This window comes from Pelobates fuscus, chromosome 2 (assembly GCF_036172605.1).
Source record: "Pelobates fuscus isolate aPelFus1 chromosome 2, aPelFus1.pri, whole genome shotgun sequence".
NCBI lineage: Eukaryota > Metazoa > Chordata > Amphibia > Anura > Pelobatidae > Pelobates > Pelobates fuscus.
Window position 1 is genome coordinate 286532079 of NC_086318.1, and position 15554 is coordinate 286547632.

Sequence of the window (15554 nt, forward strand, 5' to 3'; positions counted from 1 at the left end):
AAAAGAAATAAACAAAAGCTTACGGCACCTGAGGTTCCTAGTTGGTCTCCCATAGGGAAAAAAGTGGTCTGATTATGACATCATAATGCAAAAAAGAAATAAACAAAAGCTTACGGCACCTGAGGTTCCTAGTTGGTCTCCCATACAAGTACTAACCAGGCCCGAGTCTGGATGGCTTCCGAGATCTGACGAAATCAGGCATTTTCAGACTGGTATGGCCGTAAGGGAAATTAAGAGAATGCGATCTCGCTAATGTTGGTAGAATATCAAACTCTGGTTGCGACAAAAGACAAGACGCTTCTGGATAGGGAAAAAAGTGGTCTGATTATGACATCATAATGCAAAAAAGAAATAAACAAAAGCTTACGGCACCTGAGGTTCCTAGTTGGTCTCCCATAGGGACAAAAGTGGTCTGATTATGACATCATAATGCAAAAAAGAAATAAACAAAAGCTTACGGCACCTGAGGTTCCTAGTTGGTCTCCCATAGGGAAAAAAGTGGTCTGATTATGACATCATAATGCAAAAAAGAAATAAACAAAAGCTTACGGCACCTGAGGTTCCTAGTTGGTCTCCCATACAAGTACTAACCAGGCCCGAGTCTGGATGGCTTCCGAGATCTGACAAGATCAGGCATTTTCAGACTGGTATGGCCGTAAGTGAAATTAAGAGAATGCGATCTCGCTAATGTTGGAAGAATATCAAACTCTGGTTGCGACAAAAGACAAGATGCTTCTGGATAGGGAAAAAAGTGGTCTGATTATGACATCATAATGCAAAAAAGAAATAAACAAAAGCTTACGGCACCTGAGGTTCCTAGTTGGTCTCCCATACAAGTACTAACCAGGCCCAAGTCTGGATGGCTTCCGAGATCTGACGAGATCAGGCATTTTCAGACTGGTATGGCCATAAGCGAAACTAAGAGAATGCGATCTCGTTAATGTTGGTAGAATATCAAACTCTGGTTGCGACAAAAGACAAGATGCTTCTGGATAGGGAAAAAAGTGGTCTGATTATGACATCATAATGCAAAAAGAAATAAACAATAGCTTACGGCACCTGAGGTTCCTAGTTGGTCTCCCATACAAGTACTAATCAGACCCGAGTCTGGATGGCTTCCGAGATCTGACGAGATCAGGCATTTTCAGACTGGTATGGCCGTAAGTGAAATTAAGAGAATGCGATCTCGCTAATGTTGGTAGAATATCAAACTCTGGTTGCGACAAAAGACAAGATGCTTCTGGATAGGGAAAAAAGTGGTCTGATTATGACATCATAATGCAAAAAAGAAATAAACAAAAGCTTACGGCACCTGAGGTTCCTAATTTGTCTCCCATACAAGTACTAACCAGGCTCGAGTCTGGATGGCTTCCGAGATCTGACGAGATCAGGCATTTTCAGACTGGTATGGCCGTAAGTGAAAATAAGAGAATGCGATCTCGCTAATGTTGGTAGAATATCAAACTCTGGTTGCGACAAAAGACAAGACGCTTCTGGATAGGGAAAAAAGTGGTCTGATTATGACATCATAATGCAAAAAAGAAATAAACAAAAGCTTACGGCACCTGAGGTTCCTAGTTGGTCTCCCATAGGGAAAAAAGTGGTCTGATTATGACATCATAATGCAAAAAAGAAATAAACAAAAGCTTACGGCACCTGAGGTTCCTAGTTGGTCTCCCATACAAGTACTAACCAGGCCCGAGTCTGGATGGCTTCTGAGATCTGGCATTTTCAGACTGGTATGGCCGTAAGTGAAATTAAGAGAATGCGATCTCGCTAATGTTGGAAGAATATCAAACTCTGGTTGCGACAAAAGACAAGACGCTTCTGGATAGGGAAAAAAGTGGTCTGATTATGACATCATAATGCAAAAAAGAAATAAACAAAAGCTTAAGGCACCTGAGGTTCCTAGTTGGTCTCCCATACAAGTACTAACCAGGCCCGAGTCTGGAAGGCTTCCGAGATCTGATGAGATCAGGCATTTTCAGACTGGTATGGCCGTAAGTGAAATTAAGAGAATGCGATCTCGGTAATGTTGGTAGAATATCAAACTCTGGTTGCGACAAAAGACAAGACGCTTCTAAATAGGGAAAAAAGTGGTCTGATTATGACATCATAATGCAAAAAAGAAATAAACAAAAGCTTACGGCACCTGAGGTTCCTAGTTGGTCTCCCATAGGGAAAAAAGTGGTCTGATTATGACATCATAATGCAAAAAAGAAATAAACAATAGCTTACGGCACCTGAGGTTCCTAGTTGGTCTCCCATACAAGTACTAACCAGACCCAAGTCTGGATGGCTTCCGAGATCTGACGAGATCAGGCATTTTCAGACTGGTATGGCCGTAAGTGAAATTAAGAGAATGCGATCTCGCTAATGTTGGTAGAATATCAAACTCTGGTTGCGACAAAAGACAAGACCCTTCTGGATAGGGAAAAAAGTGGTCTGATTATGACATCATAATGCAAAAAAGAAATAAACAAAAGCTTACGGCACCTGAGGTTCCTAGTTGGTCTCCCATACAAGTACTAACCAGGCCCGAGTCTGGATGGCTTCCGAGATCTGGCATTTTCAGACTGGTATGGCCGTAAGTGAAATTAAGAGAATGCGATCTCGCTAATGTTGGTAGAATATCAAACTCTGGTTGCGACAAAAGACAAGACGCTTCTGGATAGGGAAAAAAGTGGTCTGATTATGACATCATAATGCAAAAAAGAAATAAACAAAAGCTTACGGCACCTGAGGTTCCTAGTTGGTCTCCCATACAAGTACTAACCAGGCCCGAGTCTGGATGGCTTCCGAGATCTGGCATTTTCAGACTGGTATGGCCGTAAGTGAAATTAAGAGAACGCGATCTCGCTAATGTTGGTAGAATATCAAACTCTGGTTGCGACAAAAGACAAGACGCTTCTGGATAGGGAAAAAAGTGGTCTGATTATGACATCATAATGCAAAAAAGAAATAAACAAAAGCTTACGGTACCTGAGGTTCCTAGTTGGTCTCCCATACAAGTACTAACCAGGCCCGAGTCTGGATGGCTTCCGAGATCTGACGAGATCAGGAATTTTCAGACTGGTATGGCCGTAAGTGAAATTAAGAGAATGCGATCTCGCTAATGTTGGTAGAATATCAAACTCTGGTTGCGACAAAAGACAAGACGCTTCTGGATAGGGAAAAAAGTGGTCTGATTATGACATCATAATGCAAAAAAGAAATAAACAAAAGCTTACGGCACCTGAGGTTCCTAGTTGGTCTCCCATACAAGTACTAACCAGGCCCGAGTCTGGATGGCTTCCGAGATCTGACGAGATCAGGCATTTTCAGACTGGTATGGCCGTAAGTGAAATTAAGAGAATGCGATCTCGCTAATGTTGGTAGAATATCAAACTCTGGTTGCGACAAAAGACAAGATGCTTCTGGATAGGGAAAAAAGTGGTCTGATTATGACATCATAATGCTAAAAAGAAATAAACAAAAGCTTACGGCACCTGAGGTTCCTAGTTGGTCTCCCATACAAGTACTAACCAGGCCCGAGTCTGGATGGCTTCCGAGATCTGACGAGATCAGGCATTTTCAGACTGGTATGGCCGTAAGGGAAATTAAGAGAATGCGATCTCGCTAATGTTGGTAGAATATCAAACTCTGGTTGCGACAAAAGACAAGACGCTTCTGGATAGGGAAAAAAGTGGTCTGATTATGACATCATAATGCAAAAAAGAAATAAACAAAAGCTTACGGCACCTGAGGTTCCTAGTTGGTCTCCCATAGGGAAAAAAGTGGTCTGATTATGACATCATAATGCAAAAAAGAAATAAACAAAAGCTTACGGCACCTGAGGTTCCTAGTTGGTCTCCCATACAAGTACTAACCAGGCCCGAGTCTGGATGGCTTCCGAGATCTGACGAGATCAGGCATTTTCAGATTGGTATGGCCGTAAGGGAAATTATGAGAATGCGATCTCGCTAATGTTGGTAGAATATCAAACTCTGGTTGCGACAAAAGACAAGACGCTTCTGGATAGGGAAAAAAGTGGTCTGATTATGACATCATAATGCAAAAAAGAAATAAACAAAAGCTTACGGCACCTGAGGTTCCTAGTTGGTCTCCCATAGGGAAAAAAGTGGTCTGATTATGACATCATAATGCAAAAAAGAAATAAACAAAAGCTTACGGCACCTGAGGTTCCTAGTTGGTCTCCCATACAAGTACTAACCAGGCCCGAGTCTGGATGGCTTCCGAGATCTGACAAGATCAGGCATTTTCAGACTGGTATGGCCGTAAGTGAAATTAAGAGAATGCGATCTCGCTAATGTTGGAAGAATATCAAACTCTGGTTGCGACAAAAGACAAGACGCTTCTGGATAGGGAAAAAAGTGGTCTGATTATGACATCATAATGCAAAAAAGAAATAAACAAAAGCTTACGGCACCTGAGGTTCCTAGTTGGTCTCCCATACAAGTACTAACCAGGCCCGAGTCTGGATGGCTTCCGAGATCTGACGAGATCAGGCATTTTCAGACTGGTATGGCCGTAAGTGAAATTAAGAGAATGCGATCTCGCTAATGTTGGTAGAATATCAAACTCTGGTTGCGACAAAAGACAAGATGCTTCTGGATAGGGAAAAAAGTGGTCTGATTATGACATCATAATGCAAAAAAGAAATAAACAAAAGCTTACGGCACCTGAGGTTCCTAGTTGGTCTCCCATACAAGTACTAACCAGGCCCGAGTCTGGATGGCTTCCGAGATCTGACGAGATCAGGCATTTTCAGACTGGTATGGCCGTAAGGGAAATTAAGAGAATGCGATCTCGCTAATGTTGGTAGAATATCAAACTCTGGTTGCGACAAAAGACAAGACGCTTCTGGATAGGGAAAAAAGTGGTCTGATTATGACATCATAATGCAAAAAAGAAATAAACAAAAGCTTACGGCACCTGAGGTTCCTAGTTGGTCTCCCATACAAGTACTAACCAGGCCCGAGTCTGGATGGCTTCCGAGATCTGACGAGATCAGGCATTTTCAGACTGGTATGGCCGTAAGGGAAATTAAGAGAATGCGATCTCGCTAATGTTGGTAGAATATCAAACTCTGGTTGCGACAAAAGACAAGACGCTTCTGGATAGGGAAAAAAGTGGTCTGATTATGACATCATAATGCAAAAAAGAAATAAACAAAAGCTTACGGCACCTGAGGTTCCTAGTTGGTCTCCCATAGGGAAAAAAGTGGTCTGATTATGACATCATAATGCAAAAAAGAAATAAACAAAAGCTTACGGCACCTGAGGTTCCTAGTTGGTCTCCCATACAAGTACTAACCAGGCCCGAGTCTGGATGGCTTCCGAGATCTGGCATTTTCAGACTGGTATGGCCGTAAGTGAAATTAAGAGAATGCGATCTCGCTAATGTTGGAAGAATATCAAACTCTGGTTGCGACAAAAGACAAGACGCTTCTGGATAGGGAAAAAAGTGGTCTGATTATGACATCATAATGCAAAAAAGAAATAAACAATAGCTTACGGCACCTGAGGTTCCTAGTTGGTCTCCCATACAAGTACTAACCAGACCCAAGTCTGGATGGCTTCCGAGATCTGACGAGATCAGGCATTTTCAGACTGGTATGGCCGTAAGTGAAATTAAGAGAATGCGATCTCGCTAATGTTGGTAGAATATCAAACTCTGGTTGCGACAAAAGACAAGACCCTTCTGGATAGGGAAAAAAGTGGTCTGATTATGACATCATAATGCAAAAAAGAAATAAACAAAAGCTTACGGCACCTGAGGTTCCTAGTTGGTCTCCCATACAAGTACTAACCAGGCCCGAGTCTGGATGGCTTCCGAGATCTGATGAGATCAGGCATTTTCAGACTGGTATGGCCGTAAGTGAAATTACGAGAATGCGATCTCGCTAATGTTGGTAGAATATCAAACTCTGGTTGCGACAAAAGACAAGACGCTTCTGGATAGGGAAAAAAGTGGTCTGATTATGACATCATAATGCAAAAAAGAAATAAACAAAAGCTTACGGCACCTGAGGTTCCTAGTTGGTCTCCCATACAAGTACTAACCAGGCCCGAGTCTGGATGGCTTCCGAGATCTGGCATTTTCAGACTGGTATGGCCGTAAGTGAAATTAAGAGAACGCGATCTCGCTAATGTTGGTAGAATATCAAACTCTGGTTGCGACAAAAGACAAGACGCTTCTGGATAGGGAAAAAAGTGGTCTGATTATGACATCATAATGCAAAAAAGAAATAAACAAAAGCTTACGGCACCTGAGGTTCCTAGTTGGTCTCCCATACAAGTACTAACCAGGCCCAAGTCTGGATGGCTTCCGAGATCTGACGAGATCAGGAATTTTCAGACTGGTATGGCCGTAAGTGAAATTAAGAGAATGCGATCTCGCTAATGTTGGTAGAATATCAAACTCTGGTTGCGACAAAAGACAAGACGCTTCTGGATAGGGAAAAAAGTGGTCTGATTATGACATCATAATGCAAAAAAGAAATAAACAAAAGCTTACGGCACCTGAGGTTCCTAGTTGGTCTCCCATACAAGTACTAACCAGGCCCGAGTCTGGATGGCTTCCGAGATCTGACGAGATCAGGCATTTTCAGACTGGTATGGCCGTAAGTGAAATTAAGAGAATGCGATCTCGCTAATGTTGGTAGAATATCAAACTCTGGTTGCGACAAAAGACAAGACGCTTCTGGATAGGGAAAAAAGTGGTCTGATTATGACATCATAATGCAAAAAAGAAATAAACAAAAGCTTACGGCACCTGAGGTTCCTAGTTGGTCTCCCATACAAGTACTAACCAGGCCCGAGTCTGGATGGCTTCCGAGATCTGACGAGATCATGCATTTTCAGACTGGTATGGCCGTAAGTAAAATTAAGAGAATGCGATCTCGCTAATGTTGGTAGAATATCAAACTCTGGTTGCGACAAAAGACAAGACGCTTCTGGATAGGGAAAAAAGTGGTCTGATTATGACATCATAATGCAAAAAAGAAATAAACAAAAGCTTACGGCACCTGAGGTTCCTAGTTGGTCTCCCATACAAGTACTAACCAGGCCCGAGTCTGGATGGCTTCCAAGATCTGACGTGAACAGGCATTTTCAGACTGGTATGGCCTTAAGTGAAATTAAGAGAATGCGTTCTCGCTAATGTTGGTAGAATATCAAACTCTGGTTGCGACAAAAGACAAGACGCTTCTGGATAGGGAAAAAAGTGGTCTGATTATGACATCATAATGCAAAAAAGAAATAAACAAAAGCTTACGGCACCTGAGGTTCCTAGTTGGCCTCCCATAGGGAAAAAAGTGGTCTGATTATGACATCATAATGCAAAAAAGAAATAAACAAAAGCTTACGGCACCTGAGGTTCCTAGTTGGTCTCCCATACAAGTACTAACCAGGCTCGAGTCTGGATGGCTTCCGAGATCTGACGAGATCAGGCATTTTCAGACTGGTATGGCCGTAAGTGAAATTAAGAGAATGCGATCTCGCTAATGTTGGTAGAATATCAAACTCTGGTTGCGACAAAAGACAAGACGCTTCTGGATAGGGAAAAAAGTGGTCTGATTATGACATCATAATGCAAAAAAGAAATAAACAAAAGCTTACGGCACCTGAGGTTCCTAGTTGGTCTCCCATAGGGAAAAAAGTGGTCTGATTATGACATCATAATGCAAAAAAGAAATAAACAAAAGCTTACGGCACCTGAGGTTCCTAGTTGGTCTCCCATACAAGTACTAACCAGGCCCGAGTCTGGATGGCTTCCGAGATCTGACATTTTCAGACAGGTATGGCCGTAAGTGAAATTAAGAGAATGCGATCTCGCTAATGTTGGTAGAATATCAAACTCTGGTTGCGACAAAAGACAAGACGCTTCTGGATAGGGAAAAAAGTGGTCTGATTATGACATCATAATGCAAAAAAGAAATAAACAAAAGCTTACGGCACCTGAGGTTCCTAGTTGGTCTCCCATACAAGTACTAACCAGGCCCAAGTCTGGATGGCTTCCGAGATCTGACGAGATCAGGCATTTTCAGACTGGTATGGCCGTAAGTTAAACTAAGAGAATGCGATCTCGCTATTGTTGGTAGAATATCAAACTCTGGTTGCGACAAAAGACAAGACGCTTCTGGATAGGGAAAAAAGTGGTCTGATTATGACATCATAATGCAAAAAAGAAATAAACAAAAGCTTACGGCACCTGAGGTTCCTAGTTGGTCTCCCATACAAGTACTAACCAGGCCCGAGTCTGGATGGCTTCCGAGATCTGACGAGATCAGGCATTTTCAGACTGGTATGGCCGTAAGTGAAATTAAGAGAATGCGATCTCGCTAATGTTGGTAGAATATCAAACTCTGGTTGCGACAAAAGACAAGATGCTTCTGGATAGGGAAAAAAGTGGTCTGATTATGACATCATAATGCTAAAAAGAAATAAACAAAAGCTTACGGCACCTGAGGTTCCTAGTTGGTCTCCCATACAAGTACTAACCAGGCCCGAGTCTGGATGGCTTCCGAGATCTGACGAGATCAGGCATTTTCAGACTGGTATGGCCGTAAGGGAAATTAAGAGAATGCGATCTCGCTAATGTTGGTAGAATATCAAACTCTGGTTGCGACAAAAGACAAGACGCTTCTGGATAGGGAAAAAAGTGGTCTGATTATGACATCATAATGCAAAAAAGAAATAAACAAAAGCTTACGGCACCTGAGGTTCCTAGTTGGTCTCCCATAGGGAAAAAAGTGGTCTGATTATGACATCATAATGCAAAAAAGAAATAAACAAAAGCTTACGGCACCTGAGGTTCCTAGTTGGTCTCCCATACAAGTACTAACCAGGCCCGAGTCTGGATGGCTTCCGAGATCTGACGAGATCAGGCATTTTCAGACTGGTATGGCCGTAAGGGAAATTAAAAGAATGCGATCTCGCTAATGTTGGTAGAATATCAAACTCTGGTTGCGACAAAAGACAAGACGCTTCTGGATAGGGAAAAAAGTGGTCTGATTATGACATCATAATGCAAAAAAGAAATAAACAAAAGCTTACGGCACCTGAGGTTCCTAGTTGGTCTCCCATAGGGAAAAAAGTGGTCTGATTATGACATCATAATGCAAAAAAGAAATAAACAAAAGCTTACGGCACCTGAGGTTCCTAGTTGGTCTCCCATACAAGTACTAAGCAGGCCCGAGTCTGGATGGCTTCCGAGATCTGACAAGATCAGGCATTTTCAGACTGGTATGGCCGTAAGTGAAATTAAGAGAATGCGATCTCGCTAATGTTGGAAGAATATCAAACTCTGGTTGCGACAAAAGACAAGACGCTTCTGGATAGGGAAAAAAGTGGTCTGATTATGACATCATAATGCAAAAAAGAAATAAACAAAAGCTTACGGCACCTGAGGTTCCTAGTTGGTCTCCCATACAAGTACTAACCAGGCCCGAGTCTGGATGGCTTCCGAGATCTGACGAGATCAGGCATTTTCAGACTGGTATGGCCGTAAGGGAAATTAAGAGAATGCGATCTCGCTAATGTTGGTAGAATATCAAACTCTGGTTGCGACAAAAGACAAGACGCTTCTGGATAGGGAAAAAAGTGGTCTGATTATGACATCATAATGCAAAAAAGAAATAAACAAAAGCTTACGGCACCTGAGGTTCCTAATTGGTCTCCCATAGGGAAAAAAGTGGTCTGATTATGACATCATAATGCAAAAAAGAAATAAACAAAAGCTTACGGCACCTGAGGTTCCTAGTTGGTCTCCCATACAAGTACTAACCAGGCCCGAGTCTGGATGGCTTCCGAGATCTGGCATTTTCAGACTGGTATGGCCGTAAGTGAAATTAAGAGAATGCGATCTCGCTAATGTTGGTAGAATATCAAACTCTGGTTGCGACAAAAGACAAGACGCTTCTGGATAGGGAAAAAAGTGGTCTGATTATGACATCATAATGCAAAAAAGAAATAAACAAAAGCTTACGGCACCTGAGGTTCCTAGTTGGTCTCCCATAGGGAAAAAAGTGGTCTGATTATGACATCATAATGCAAAAAAGAAATAAACAAAAGCTTACGGCACCTGAGGTTCCTAGTTGGTCTCCCATACAAGTACTAACCAGGCCCAAGTCTGGATGGCTTCCGAGATCTGACGAGATCAGGCATTTTCAGACTGGTATGGCTGTAAGTGAAACTAAGAGAATGCGATCTCGCTAATGTTGGTAGAATATCAAACTCTGGTTGCGACAAAAGACAAGACGCTTCTGGATAGGGAAAAAAGTGGTCTGATTATGACATCATAATGCAAAAAAGAAATAAACAAAAGCTTACGGCACCTGAGGTTCCTAGTTGGTCTCCCATAGGGAAAAAAGTGGTCTGATTATGACATCATAATGCAAAAAAGAAATAAACAAAAGCTTACGGCACCTGAGGTTCCTAGTTGGTCTCCCATACAAGTACTAACCAGGCCCGAGTCTGGATGGCTTCCGAGATCTGACGAGATCAGGCATTTTCAGACTGGTATGGCCGTAAGTGAAACTAAGAGAATGCGATCTCGCTAATGTTGGTAGAATATCAAACTCTGGTTGCGACAAAAGACAAGACGCTTCTGGATAGGGAAAAAAGTGGTCTGATTATGACATCATAATGCAAAAAAGAAATAAACAAAAGCTTACGGCACCTGAGGTTCCTAGTTGGTCTCCCATACAAGTACTAACCAGGCCCAAGTCTGGATGGCTTCCGAGATCTGACGAGATCAGGCATTTTCAGACTGGTATGACCGTAAGTGAAATTAAGAGAATGCGATCTCGCTAATGTTGGTAGAATATCAAACTCTGGTTGCGACAAAAGACAAGACGCTTCTGGATAGGGAAAAAAGTGGTCTGATTATGACATCATAATGCAAAAAAGAAATAAACAAAAGCTTACGGCACCTGAGGTTCCTAGTTGGTCTCCCATACAAGTACTAACCAGGCCCGAGTCTGGATGGCTTCCGAGATTTGACGAGATCAGGCATTTTCAGACTGGTATAGCAGTAAGTGAAATTAAGAGAATGCGATCTCGCTAATGTTGGTAGAATATCAAACTCTGGTTGCGACAAAAGACAAGACGCTTCTGGATAGGGAAAAAAGTGGTCTGATTATGACATCATAATGCAAAAAAGAAATAAACAAAAGCTTACGGCACATGAGGTTCCTAGTTGGTCTCCCATAGGGAAAAAAGTGGTCTGATTATGGCATCATAATGCAAAAAAGAAATAAACAAAAGCTTACGGCACCTGAGGTTCCTAGTTGGTCTCCCATACAAGTACTAACCAGGCCCGAGTCTGGATGGCTTCCGAGATCTGACGAGATCAGGCATTTTCAGACTGGTATGGCCGTAAGTGAAATTAAGAGAATGCGATCTCGCTAATGTTGGTAGAATATCAAACTCTGGTTGCGACAAAAGACAAGACGCTTCTGGATAGGGAAAAAAGTGGTCTGATTATGACATCATAATGCAAAAAAGAAATAAACAAAAGCTTACGGCACCTGAGGTTCCTAGTTGGTCTCCCATAGGGAAAAAAGTGGTCTGATTATGACATCATAATGCAAAAAAGAAATAAACAAAAGCTTACGGCACCTGAGGTTCCTAGTTGGTCTCCCATACAAGTACTAACCAGGCCCGAGTCTGGATGGCTTCCGAGATCTGACATTTTCAGACTGGTATGGCCGTAAGTGAAATTAAGAGAATGCGATCTCGCTAATGTTGGTAGAATATCAAACTCTGGTTGCGACAAAAGACAAGACGCTTCTGGATAGGGAAAAAAGTGGTCTGATTATGACATCATAATGCAAAAAAGAAATAAACAAAAGCTTACGGCACCTGAGGTTCCTAGTTGGTCTCCCATACAAGTACTAACCAGGCCCAAGTCTGGATGGCTTCCGAGATCTGACGAGATCAGGCATTTTCAGACTGGTATGGCCGTAAGTGAAACTAAGAGAATGCGATCTCGCTATTGTTGGTAGAATATCAAACTCTGGTTGCGACAAAAGACAAGACGCTTCTGGATAGGGAAAAAAGTGGTCTGATTATGACATCATAATGCAAAAAAGAAATAAACAAAAGCTTACGGCACCTGAGGTTCCTAGTTGGTCTCCCATACAAGTACTAACCAGGCCCGACTCTGGATGGCTTCCGAGATCTGACGAGATCAGGCATTTTCAGACTGGTATGGCCGTAAGTGAAATTAAGAGAATGCGATCTCGCTAATGTTGGTAGAATATCAAACTCTGGTTGCGACAAAAGACAAGACGCTTCTGGATAGGGAAAAAAGTGGTCTGATTATGACATCATAATGCAAAAAAGAAATAAACAAAAGCTTACGGCACCTGAGGTTCCTAGTTGGTCTCCCATACAAGTACTAACCAGGCCCGAGTCTGGATGGCTTCCGAGATCTGACGAGATCAGGCATTTTCAGACTGGTATGGCCGTAAGTGAAACTAAGAGAATGCGATCTCGCTAATGTTGGTAGAATATCAAACTCTGGTTGCGACAAAAGACAAGACGCTTCTGGATAGGGAAAAAAGTGGTCTGATTATGACATCATAATGCAAAAAAGAAATAAACAAAAGCTTACGGCACCTGAGGTTCCTAGTTGGTCTCCCATAGGGAAAAAAGTGGTCTGATTATGACATCATAATGCAAAAAAGAAATAAACAAAAGCTTACGGCACCTGAGGTTCCTAGTTGGTCTCCCATACAAGTACTAACCAGGCCCAAGTCTGGATGGCTTCCGAGATCTGGCATTTTCAGACTGGTATGGCCATAAGTGAAATTAAGAGAATGCGATCTCGTTAATGTTGGTAGAATATCAAACTCTGGTTGCGACAAAAGACAAGATGCTTCTGGATAGGGAAAAAAGTGGTCTGATTATGACATCATAATGCAAAAAAGAAATAAACAAAAGCTTACGGCACCTGAGGTTCCTAGTTGGTCTCCCATACAAGTACTAACCAGGCCCGAGTCTGGATGGCTTCCGAGATCTGACGAGATCAGGCAATTTCAGACTGGTATGGCCGTAAGTGAAATTAAGAGAATGCGATCTCGCTAATGTTGGTAGAATATCAAACTCTGGTTGCGACAAAAGACAAGACGCTTCTGGATAGGGAAAAAAGTGGTCTGATTATGACATCATAATGCAAAAAAGAAATAAACAAAAGCTTACGGCACCTGAGGTTCCTAGTTGGTCTCCCATACAAGTACTAACCAGGCACGAGTCTGGATGGCTTCCGAGATTTGACGAGATCAGGCATTTTCAGACTGGTATGGCCGTAAGTGAAACTAAGAGAATGCGATCTCGCTAATGTTGGTAGAATATCAAACTCTGGTTGCGACAAAAGACAAGACGCTTCTGGATAGGGAAAAAAGTGGTCTGATTATGACATCATAATGCAAAAAAGAAATAAACAAAAGCTTACGGCACCTGAGGTTCCTAGTTGGTCTCCCATAGGGAAAAAAGTGGTCTGATTATGACATCATAATGCAAAAAAGAAATAAACAAAAGCTTACGGCACCTGAGGTTCCTAGTTGGTCTCCCATACAAGTACTAACCAGGCCCGAGTCTGGATGGCTTCCGAGATCTGACGAGATCAGGCATTTTCAGACTGGTATGGCCGTAAGTGAAATTAAGAGAATGCGATCTCGCTAATGTTGGTAGAATATCAAACTCTGGTTGCGACAAAAGACAAGACGCTTCTGGATAGGGAAAAAAGTGGTCTGATTATGACATCATAATGCAAAAAAGAAATAAACAAAAGCTTACGGCACCTGAGGTTCCTAGTTGGTCTCCCATACAAGTACTAACCAGGCCCGAGTCTGGATGGCTTCCGAGATCTGACGAGATCAGGCATTTTCAGACTGGTATGGCCGTAAGTGAAACTAAGAGAATGCGATCTCGCTAATGTTGGTAGAATATCAAACTCTGGTTGCGACAAAAGACAAGACGCTTCTGGATAGGGAAAAAAGTGGTCTGATTATGACATCATAATGCAAAAAAGAAATAAACAAAAGCTTACGGCACCTGAGGTTCCTAGTTGGTCTCCCATACAAGTACTAACCAGGCCCAAGTCTGGATGGCTTCCGAGATCTGACGAGATCAGGCATTTTCAGACTGGTATGGCCGTAAGTGAAACTAAGAGAATGCGATCTCGCTATTGTTGGTAGAATATCAAACTCTGGTTGCGACAAAAGACAAGACGCTTCTGGATAGGGAAAAAAGTGGTCTGATTATGACATCATAATGCAAAAAAGAAATAAACAAAAGCTTACGGCACCTGAGGTTCCTAGTTGGTCTCCCATACAAGTACTAACCAGGCCCGACTCTGGATGGCTTCCGAGATCTGACGAGATCAGGCATTTTCAGACTGGTATGGCCGTAAGTGAAATTAAGAGAATGCGATCTCGCTAATGTTGGTAGAATATCAAACTCTGGTTGCGACAAAAGACAAGACGCTTCTGGATAGGGAAAAAAGTGGTCTGATTATGACATCATAATGCAAAAAAGAAATAAACAAAAGCTTACGGCAACTGAGGTTCCTAGTTGGTCTCCCATACAAGTACTAACCAGGCCCGAGTCTGGATGGCTTCCGAAATCTGACGAGATCAGGCATTTTCAGACTGGTATGGCCGTAAGTGAAACTAAGAGAATGCGATCTCGCTAATGTTGGTAGAATATCAAACTCTGGTTGCGACAAAAGACAAGACGCTTCTGGATAGGGAAAAAAGTGGTCTGATTATGACATCATAATGCAAAAAAGAAATAAACAAAAGCTTACGGCACCTGAGGTTCCTAGTTGGTCTCCCATAGGGAAAAAAGTGGTCTGATTATGACATCATAATGCAAAAAAGAAATAAACAAAAGCTTACGGCACCTGAGGTTCCTAGTTGGTCTCCCATACAAGTACTAACCAGGCCCAAGTCTGGATGGCTTCCGAGATCTGGCATTTTCAGACTGGTATGGCCATAAGTGAAATTAAGAGAATGCGATCTCGTTAATGTTGGTAGAATATCAAACTCTGGTTGCGACAAAAGACAAGATGCTTCTGGATAGGGAAAAAAGTGGTCTGATTATGACATCATAATGCAAAAAAGAAATAAACAAAAGCTTACGGCACCTGAGGTTCCTAGTTGGTCTCCCATACAAGTACTAACCAGGCCCGAGTCTGGATGGCTTCCGAGATCTGACGAGATCAGGCAATTTCAGACTGGTATGGCCGTAAGTGAAATTAAGAGAATGCGATCTCGCTAATGTTGGTAGAATATCAAACTCTGGTTGCGACAAAAGACAAGACGCTTCTGGATAGGGAAAAAAGTGGTCTGATTATGACATCATAATGCAAAAAAGAAATAAACAAAAGCTTACGGCACCTGAGGTTCCTAGTTGGTCTCCCATACAAGTACTAACCAGGCACGAGTCTGGATGGCTTCCGAGATTTGACGAGATCAGGCATTTTCAGACTGGTATAGCAGTAAGTGAAGTTAAGAGAATGCGATCTCGCTAATGTTGGTAGAA

General features: G+C 42.2%; 44 pseudogenes; all 44 read right to left on the minus strand.

Moving 5' to 3' along the window:
* Nucleotides 1-107: 107 nt before the first annotated feature.
* On the minus strand, nucleotides 108-226 carry LOC134596370 (5S ribosomal RNA; annotated as a pseudogene).
* A 316-nt stretch (nucleotides 227-542) lies between these two features.
* Nucleotides 543-661, minus strand: LOC134596425 (5S ribosomal RNA; annotated as a pseudogene).
* A 134-nt stretch (nucleotides 662-795) lies between these two features.
* LOC134594094 (5S ribosomal RNA) lies at nucleotides 796-914 on the minus strand (annotated as a pseudogene).
* Nucleotides 915-1047: 133 nt separating this feature from the next.
* LOC134595058 (5S ribosomal RNA) lies at nucleotides 1048-1166 on the minus strand (annotated as a pseudogene).
* A 134-nt stretch (nucleotides 1167-1300) lies between these two features.
* LOC134588831 (5S ribosomal RNA) lies at nucleotides 1301-1419 on the minus strand (annotated as a pseudogene).
* Nucleotides 1420-1887: 468 nt separating this feature from the next.
* On the minus strand, nucleotides 1888-2006 carry LOC134588108 (5S ribosomal RNA; annotated as a pseudogene).
* Nucleotides 2007-2231: 225 nt separating this feature from the next.
* Nucleotides 2232-2350, minus strand: LOC134595249 (5S ribosomal RNA; annotated as a pseudogene).
* Nucleotides 2351-2970: 620 nt separating this feature from the next.
* LOC134595551 (5S ribosomal RNA) lies at nucleotides 2971-3089 on the minus strand (annotated as a pseudogene).
* A 134-nt stretch (nucleotides 3090-3223) lies between these two features.
* On the minus strand, nucleotides 3224-3342 carry LOC134590774 (5S ribosomal RNA; annotated as a pseudogene).
* A 134-nt stretch (nucleotides 3343-3476) lies between these two features.
* On the minus strand, nucleotides 3477-3595 carry LOC134594600 (5S ribosomal RNA; annotated as a pseudogene).
* Nucleotides 3596-3820: 225 nt separating this feature from the next.
* On the minus strand, nucleotides 3821-3939 carry LOC134597469 (5S ribosomal RNA; annotated as a pseudogene).
* A 225-nt stretch (nucleotides 3940-4164) lies between these two features.
* On the minus strand, nucleotides 4165-4283 carry LOC134596426 (5S ribosomal RNA; annotated as a pseudogene).
* Nucleotides 4284-4417: 134 nt separating this feature from the next.
* Nucleotides 4418-4536, minus strand: LOC134590785 (5S ribosomal RNA; annotated as a pseudogene).
* A 134-nt stretch (nucleotides 4537-4670) lies between these two features.
* Nucleotides 4671-4789, minus strand: LOC134594602 (5S ribosomal RNA; annotated as a pseudogene).
* Nucleotides 4790-4923: 134 nt separating this feature from the next.
* LOC134594603 (5S ribosomal RNA) lies at nucleotides 4924-5042 on the minus strand (annotated as a pseudogene).
* Nucleotides 5043-5510: 468 nt separating this feature from the next.
* LOC134595250 (5S ribosomal RNA) lies at nucleotides 5511-5629 on the minus strand (annotated as a pseudogene).
* A 134-nt stretch (nucleotides 5630-5763) lies between these two features.
* LOC134595903 (5S ribosomal RNA) lies at nucleotides 5764-5882 on the minus strand (annotated as a pseudogene).
* Nucleotides 5883-6259: 377 nt separating this feature from the next.
* Nucleotides 6260-6378, minus strand: LOC134588208 (5S ribosomal RNA; annotated as a pseudogene).
* A 134-nt stretch (nucleotides 6379-6512) lies between these two features.
* Nucleotides 6513-6631, minus strand: LOC134590797 (5S ribosomal RNA; annotated as a pseudogene).
* Nucleotides 6632-6765: 134 nt separating this feature from the next.
* On the minus strand, nucleotides 6766-6884 carry LOC134596580 (5S ribosomal RNA; annotated as a pseudogene).
* Nucleotides 6885-7018: 134 nt separating this feature from the next.
* Nucleotides 7019-7137, minus strand: LOC134589137 (5S ribosomal RNA; annotated as a pseudogene).
* Nucleotides 7138-7362: 225 nt separating this feature from the next.
* LOC134596948 (5S ribosomal RNA) lies at nucleotides 7363-7481 on the minus strand (annotated as a pseudogene).
* Nucleotides 7482-7949: 468 nt separating this feature from the next.
* On the minus strand, nucleotides 7950-8068 carry LOC134597566 (5S ribosomal RNA; annotated as a pseudogene).
* A 134-nt stretch (nucleotides 8069-8202) lies between these two features.
* On the minus strand, nucleotides 8203-8321 carry LOC134590809 (5S ribosomal RNA; annotated as a pseudogene).
* Nucleotides 8322-8455: 134 nt separating this feature from the next.
* LOC134594604 (5S ribosomal RNA) lies at nucleotides 8456-8574 on the minus strand (annotated as a pseudogene).
* Nucleotides 8575-8799: 225 nt separating this feature from the next.
* On the minus strand, nucleotides 8800-8918 carry LOC134594605 (5S ribosomal RNA; annotated as a pseudogene).
* A 225-nt stretch (nucleotides 8919-9143) lies between these two features.
* On the minus strand, nucleotides 9144-9262 carry LOC134597260 (5S ribosomal RNA; annotated as a pseudogene).
* Nucleotides 9263-9396: 134 nt separating this feature from the next.
* On the minus strand, nucleotides 9397-9515 carry LOC134594606 (5S ribosomal RNA; annotated as a pseudogene).
* A 559-nt stretch (nucleotides 9516-10074) lies between these two features.
* On the minus strand, nucleotides 10075-10193 carry LOC134596087 (5S ribosomal RNA; annotated as a pseudogene).
* A 225-nt stretch (nucleotides 10194-10418) lies between these two features.
* LOC134590821 (5S ribosomal RNA) lies at nucleotides 10419-10537 on the minus strand (annotated as a pseudogene).
* A 134-nt stretch (nucleotides 10538-10671) lies between these two features.
* On the minus strand, nucleotides 10672-10790 carry LOC134594171 (5S ribosomal RNA; annotated as a pseudogene).
* A 134-nt stretch (nucleotides 10791-10924) lies between these two features.
* On the minus strand, nucleotides 10925-11043 carry LOC134588808 (5S ribosomal RNA; annotated as a pseudogene).
* A 225-nt stretch (nucleotides 11044-11268) lies between these two features.
* LOC134590833 (5S ribosomal RNA) lies at nucleotides 11269-11387 on the minus strand (annotated as a pseudogene).
* Nucleotides 11388-11855: 468 nt separating this feature from the next.
* On the minus strand, nucleotides 11856-11974 carry LOC134597578 (5S ribosomal RNA; annotated as a pseudogene).
* A 134-nt stretch (nucleotides 11975-12108) lies between these two features.
* On the minus strand, nucleotides 12109-12227 carry LOC134597579 (5S ribosomal RNA; annotated as a pseudogene).
* Nucleotides 12228-12361: 134 nt separating this feature from the next.
* Nucleotides 12362-12480, minus strand: LOC134590845 (5S ribosomal RNA; annotated as a pseudogene).
* A 468-nt stretch (nucleotides 12481-12948) lies between these two features.
* LOC134595118 (5S ribosomal RNA) lies at nucleotides 12949-13067 on the minus strand (annotated as a pseudogene).
* A 134-nt stretch (nucleotides 13068-13201) lies between these two features.
* LOC134588531 (5S ribosomal RNA) lies at nucleotides 13202-13320 on the minus strand (annotated as a pseudogene).
* A 225-nt stretch (nucleotides 13321-13545) lies between these two features.
* Nucleotides 13546-13664, minus strand: LOC134590857 (5S ribosomal RNA; annotated as a pseudogene).
* A 134-nt stretch (nucleotides 13665-13798) lies between these two features.
* On the minus strand, nucleotides 13799-13917 carry LOC134590869 (5S ribosomal RNA; annotated as a pseudogene).
* Nucleotides 13918-14051: 134 nt separating this feature from the next.
* Nucleotides 14052-14170, minus strand: LOC134597590 (5S ribosomal RNA; annotated as a pseudogene).
* Nucleotides 14171-14304: 134 nt separating this feature from the next.
* LOC134597580 (5S ribosomal RNA) lies at nucleotides 14305-14423 on the minus strand (annotated as a pseudogene).
* Nucleotides 14424-14557: 134 nt separating this feature from the next.
* Nucleotides 14558-14676, minus strand: LOC134588093 (5S ribosomal RNA; annotated as a pseudogene).
* Nucleotides 14677-15144: 468 nt separating this feature from the next.
* Nucleotides 15145-15263, minus strand: LOC134595119 (5S ribosomal RNA; annotated as a pseudogene).
* Between the last annotated feature and the right edge of the window lie 291 nt (nucleotides 15264-15554).